Source organism: Mandrillus leucophaeus, unplaced genomic scaffold, assembly GCF_000951045.1.
Source record: "Mandrillus leucophaeus isolate KB7577 unplaced genomic scaffold, Mleu.le_1.0 Scaffold236, whole genome shotgun sequence".
Lineage (NCBI taxonomy): Eukaryota > Metazoa > Chordata > Mammalia > Primates > Cercopithecidae > Mandrillus > Mandrillus leucophaeus.
Genome location: NW_012102432.1, coordinates 3,738,677 through 3,745,509, shown reverse-complemented (window position 1 = coordinate 3,745,509; position 6,833 = coordinate 3,738,677). Strand labels below are relative to the sequence as shown.

General features: G+C 39.7%; 1 pseudogene across 1 annotated transcript; it reads left to right on the top strand.

Annotated features, from left to right (window-relative positions):
- The first annotated feature begins 2,182 nt into the window (after positions 1-2,182).
- LOC105541234 lies at positions 2,183-2,643 on the top strand (annotated as a pseudogene). The gene has a single exon (XR_001006314.1). The product of XR_001006314.1 is annotated as a ubiquinol-cytochrome-c reductase complex assembly factor 2 pseudogene (transcript).
- The last annotated feature ends 4,190 nt before the right edge of the window (positions 2,644-6,833 follow it).

The window sequence follows — 6,833 nt, the reverse complement described above, 5'->3', positions numbered from 1 at the left end:
TAGTACAATGGTGCGATCTTGGTTCACTGCAGCCTCCGCCTCCTGGGTTCAAGCGATTCTCCTGCCACACCCTCCCGAGTAGCTGGGGTTACAGGTGCTGGCTGCCATGCCCAACTAATTTTTTTGTATTTTTAGTTGAGACAGGGTTTCACCATGTTGGTCAAGCTGGCCTTGAACTCCTGACCTGAGGTGATCCACCCGCCTTGGCCTCCTAAAGTACTGTAATTACAGGCATGAGCCACCGTGCCCGGCCTACGTTGATTTCTTCTACACTCACTCTTGGTACTTGTGGTACCACTTGAATGATTTCAGTCAGTTTTGAACCCCTTTGGAAAGAAGTAGTTTTGTAGCTGTACAGAAGTCTTTGATATAAATAAATCTGTTTGTCAGTGGTTATCTTCTTTCTTTGGATAAAGTATCATTAGTTCAGTTTTAACTATGTCAGAGGGCAAAGTAAAAGTATATGTGTCCCAGATTACTTATGTTCAAGGCTTTACTTGACACAAAAACTAATAAATAGCTAAAAAGTTATAAATTAAAGCAATAATAATGTATGCCTGATGAATTGAGTCACCAGTCCTCTATGTAAAGGTATTTGTTATACTTGCTCAGGATAAACTTGGGTGTGAGGTGAAGAAATTCTACTGGTTTCATAGCTATGTGGATTTTTTTTTTTTTTTTCCCGAGATAGAGTTTTGCTCTGTTGCCCAGGCTGGAGTGCAGTGACACAATCTCAGCTCACTGCAACCTCCGACTCCTGGGCTCAAGCGATCCTCCCACCTCGGCCTCCTGAGTAGCTGGGACTACAAGTGCATGCCAGCACAGCCGGCTATTTTTGAATTTTTTGTAGAGACAAGGTCTCACTATGTTGCCTAGGCTGGTCTCAAATTCCCAAGCTCAAGCAGTCTGTCCGCCTTGGCCTCCGCAAGTGCTGGGATTGCATACATGAGCCACCACACCCAGCCTGCTACATGGATTTTCATCTGGTTTAAGAACTGTATCCATAAAGGACTGCTGTGTAGGCAAGCTGGAAGGAGCATGCTGCTACATGCAGTCCTGAATTTTTTACTTCTGATACTAGCAACAGCTTGGACGCAGTTCAGTTTGGTTGAAAGAGCTAATATATAATTTGGATTTTAACTGACAGAATCCAAAGTGACCTTGGTAGGCAGAATGATTGTCCAAATTGTAGCAAAATTGAATTAAATAAAAATGAAGTTAAAACCCAGTATTTGCTTGTGAAATAATCATACAAATACAAAATGGAGGTCAGCTGGTTCGATATCCACACATGTCTAAAAACTTAGTTTTACATTACTTGATTCATATGAGTCAGATAAGTAATAAAGTGAACCAAAGAATAAATGTGATGCTAGATTAGTAAAAGTATAGTGTATGGATAAGGCAGGTTCTACCCTGTCAGGCCTCAACTGCAATTCAGTTCTGAAAATCTTGTTTTAAAGGAATATCTACAAACAGGAGTCCGTGCTCAGGAGACCAGTAACACTGGTATGAAGGCTATAACATTCATGACATTTTAGGAATTGTTGAGTATCTGAACCATTTTAACCTGAAAAAGAAGACTTAAAGGAGAATATAATAATGACTTTCAGATATTTAGGTGACTGACATATAAAAGAGGGACTCATATCAGGACCATGAGTAGAAGACATACAGTTGGACTCTTCATAAAATGGAAAGAGCTTGTTCACTGGTAAGTTAATTTGTGCTGGAGTAGGAGTTTGATTGACACATATGAAGGCTTGGAGGATGGAGTTTATGCAAAGAATAGAGAATCACAGTTGATTATTTTTATTCTTCTTCTTAAAGAAATTTAACATACTATTGTGGGCAAGGCGTGGTGGCTCTCATCTGTAATCCTAGCATTTTGGGTGGCCAAGGCGGGTGGATTGCTTGAGATCAGGAGTTCAAGACCAGCCTGACCAACATGGCAAAACCCCATCTCTACTAAAATATAAAAATTAGCTGGGCGTGGTGATGGGTGCCTAATCCCAGCTACTCGGGAGACTGAGGCAGGAGAATCACTTGAAGGCGGAGGTTGCAGTGAACTGGGATCGCACCACTACACTCCAGCCTGGGCGACAGAGCAAGACTTCTGTCTCAAAAACAAAACAAAACAACAACAACAACAACAACAAAAAGATACTATTGGGGGCCCAAAATGGTGGCCAGCTGGTACCGGCCTTTTCTTAAGCTCTGTGAGGAATGGCCAGTGGACGAGACCAAACGGGGCCGGGACTTGGGCGCTTACCTGTGACAGCGGGTAGCACAGGCCTTTCGGGAGGGAGAGAATACCCAGGTTGCAGAGCCTGAGGCCTGTGATCAGATGTACCAGAGCTTAGCGCGACTCCATACAAACTACTACAAACACAAGTACCCTCGCCCCAGAGACACCAGCTTCAGTGGCCTGTCATTGGAAGAGTACAAGGTGATCCTGTCCACAGACACCTTGGAAGAGCTTAAGGAAATGGATAAAAGCATGTGGAAGAAACTGCAGGAGAAGTTTTCCTCCAAGGGTCCAGAGGAGGATCATAAGGCCTGAGCTCAGGCCTTACCTCGCCCACATACCTAGGTGTGGAGTCTTGTACATTGCCATTGTCAATAAAACTGCCCCAGTTTCCCACAGGAAAAAAAAAAAAAAAAAAAAAGATACTATTGTGGGCAGTCCCTGTGCTGGAGTTCAAAAAATGAAGACTGTCCTACCCTACAGGGGAGACCAATTTGCCACAATAACTACAAGAAAATGTAATAAAAATATGTACAAAGTACTAAAGGTATGTGGACAGGGTACTTTCTAACCGTGGAGTGAATGGCTTATAACAGATTTCAGATTGTCAGTAAACCTTTATTGAGCACCCGCTTACTGTATGCTGGTACTATGTTGTGACATTCATATGTGTTCTCACAGTAATCTTAGTAGGTAACTATTAACCCCATTTTCCAAATGAAAAATCAATAACCAGACGTGGTGGAATGTGCCTGTAGTCCTAGCTACTTGGAAGACTGAGATAGGAGGATTGCTTGAGGCTAGGAGTTCAGGGCTGCAGTGTACCATGATCATGCCTATGAGTAGACACTGCCCTCCAGCTTGGGCAGTGTAGTAAAATTCTGTCTCTTTAAAATAAAACATAAATAACAAATGAAAAATCAGGTGATAGGTACAGACTTGGTATAACTTGTTTGAATAATTGTCCACCTAATCAGTAGAATCAGTTTGTGCTTTTGTCCCATCTTTATATTATGTGAGAAATACTGGGCTGGGCTCCTCATACTTACTTTGCCAAGAAGGTTTAATGACTTTATACCAGGAGTGATGTACAAAATGTGGCAGTAAAGGATTTTCATCAGGACTGGAGGAAAGGGATATGATGATTAAGGAATCTTGGGACTATACTGTGAAGACCATTGTGTGTCATAGTTTAAGGGATTGCTTAACCCTCTGGATATCTGCATTAAGGAGCGTTATTCCCTTCCCCATTCTCTAAGTGGAGCAAATTTCTACCCTCAACTCAGATATTTGTACAGTAATAACCCTCATTCACCATTTAATTTTTTTTTTCTTGCTTGGCCTTTCCCCCCATTCTTTCTGGCTTAAAGTTTCTTTTCTTGGAGAATTTGTAGGAGAAATAGAAAAATCATGTTGGACTTAAGTGTGGCTATGTGAATTTTCAGCCTTAGCCGTGAATAAGTCTTACTAAAAAGTACTACTTAGTAGTATTCTTCAGAGATTTTTAGACACAGGGAGGAGAAAGAAATCAAAATTTTCTGTTTCACAGTGCTTTATTTTACTTGCAGGCTTTCTTGTAATTTTCTTACCAGATTAACATTTATAGTAGCTATATGTGGTCACACTAGAAGTTTTGCTGATTATTTAAATGCAGTGACACTATGGAGGTAGTTAGATGAAGTCAGTAAAAGTACTGCTTATATAGTGTTGATGAAAGTTCCTCTTCACACTTTACATATGTAAGCAAGCATGGTGAACATCCTTCCAGAAATTTTCTGTACCTCTCTAAGCCTGTGTATGTGTACATGTGTCCCAGTTCTACCAGTGAGATTATACAATCACTGCTGTTCTACAGTTTTATTTTTTTCATTTGAGGGTAAATCTTGAGTGTCTTTCTGTATCACCACATGTAAATCTCTCTCATTTTTTAAAAACTCTAGATAGATGAACCACAATTTATCAGCTTCTGATTTCTGTTAGTCGAGGTCTGTGGTAGCAAATAACAGAAACCAATTCTGGTTAATGTAAACAGAAGATTTTATTGGAAAGATTGGATGGTTCACAGACAGGAAAGCAATAAAATCAAGTTTGAAGATGGGCAAAATGAAGAAAGGCAAGGCACAGCCAAATTGCTGTTGTCAGTACGGCCTGCTTGAGAGGATGCTGGATGCATACCACCGGCCTCCACTGCTCTCATCTCCACTGTAGCCACTATGTATTGTCTGTTGATGGTCCTTGATATTGCAGCACTTTTTCAAGATTCTAAGTTCTAGATAGGAGTATCTGATTGGCTCAGTCTAGGACACATGTCTCCCTGCCCTAGCTGCTAAGGATCTCAAAGAAGAGTGCTCTGATGTTAGGTAGCGAGAAACAGCAAATGTCCACCTACACCTGCTTTGATGAATATCGTTATAGACAATGTTGCCGTTAGCCTTCTTGTGCATTTGTGCAAGAAGTAAAATTTCTGGGTCACTGGTAATTACATTTTGCATTTTGATAGGTACTGCCAAATTACCTTCCATTAAAAGTATGAATTTAGAAAGAATATTTAATTTTGACTTTGGTATATATTTCAGGTACTTACAATTCAACAGCCTAACCAACATTAATTGTGTATATTAAGTCACATAGGTAACCTAATTGGAACACTATTATTTGGGATAAAGTCAGCATAGTGGAAATAGTGTTCTTTTAAAAACATTTCTCTTTATTAAATTTCTGCAGTGTCAGAATCATTTTACTTATAGAATGTTCCTTTCATCCCTAGTATTGCTAGCTGGAAAGTGAGATAACTTTCTTTTTAGTTAGCAAATTTATTGATTGCAAATAGCAGCATGTATCTGGGGAAGAACAAATTCAGGAGGTTGAGTGGACCAGTGGGAAAAGAAACTATGACTTAGAATCAAAAAAACTTGATTTTGAGTTTCTGCCTCTTATTATTTATGTTAAATTGACAACAAATGATTCAATCAGATTTTTCCTTTGATCTCTGTCCTTGTAAATATCTCTGTCCTCGTAAATATCAATTAAAAGAGAAGTATTCCAGATTCTTCCCAGTTTGTTTATTTTACCGTCAGTACTAGCAAAAATGTGGATGAGATCTTTTGTTGTATATGAGTTGGATTAGACACTGCACAGTAATTTCTAGGTTTGTTTTTTATAAGCCACAGTATAAAGTATATTTTACATTGCAATCTAGGGTTCATGTGTGTAAATGCATATATATCTCCAAAACAAAAATTTCTAAGTGTGCTTATTCTAATCGTATATGTATTTGTTATTTTGTTATAATTTTTTTTTTTTTTTTTTTTTTTGGAAACAGAGTTTTGCTCTTGTTGCCTGGGCTGGAGTGCAGTGGCATGATCTCAGCTCACTGCAACCTCTGCCTCCCAGGTTCAAGCAATTCTCGTGCCCCAACCTCCTAAGTAGCTGGGATTGCAGGCATGTGCTGCCACACCCAGCTAATTTTGTATTTTTAGTAGAGACAGGGTTTTTCACCATGTTGGTCAGGCTGGTCTCGAACTCCTAACCTCAGGTAATCCACCCACCTCGGCCTCCCTAAGTGCTGGGATTACAGGTGTGAGTCACTGCACTTGGCCCATCTAATTCTTTTTTAATGCTAGTTCCAATCCACTAAATTGGTTTCATGACCTGACCAGTATGGCTGTCTAAAAAACATCACACCAGAGGACCTCTCTAGTTCTGACAAAACTGACATCCTACAATTCTAAAAGGTATTTATAACTGTTTTCTTTTTTATTTTATTTGTTTATTTTCAGGCAGAGTCTCACTCTGTTGCCCAGTGGGAGTGCAGTGGCATGATCATGGCTCACTGCAGCCTTGACCTCCCTGGTTCAAGCAAATCCTCCCACCTCAGCCTCCTGAGTAGTTGGGACTGCAGGTGCACACCACCGCGGCTGGCTAATTTTTGATTTTTTATAGAGACAGGATCTCACTATGTTGCTCAGACTGGTCTCAAACTCCTGGCCTCAAGCATTCCTCCCACCTCAGCCTCCCAGTACTGGGATTATAAGCGTGAGCCACCATGCTTGGCCATATAGCCCAGTTTTATTCTTCCTGATTTTTCTTAAACATTCTAGCCATTTTCCACTATTAAGATAAACTAGTGAGGAAAGTTCCACGAGTTGGGAGGAAGAAAGGAATAGGGATGCCATTTTCGCCAATTCTTACTTGCTATCAGGTTTAATACCTCTGTAACGTATTCCCTAATAAAATTATTGAATGCTGTGTTTTCCAATTTTTTAAGATTTAAATCATATCTAGCTTTGTATTTGCAAAAATACTGCACTTAAAGACAAACTATGTCTTTCCTAAGAAAATTTAAATTCTACCGGTATTCAAATACCCTCAACTTCACCAAATTAAATTTGGCTTATCTAATGCAGGATATTATTATTCATGCTAGTTGTATCATTTAGAGTTCAATTAGGAAACCGAAACTACACAGGAATTTGAACAGAGAAAGTCTAATGTAAACAATCCTTAACTGTAACGTAGGATTAGAGTAATGGGGGAATTGGCTGAGAGGTAGAGAGAACTCTGAAGACTATAGTAACAACAGTTA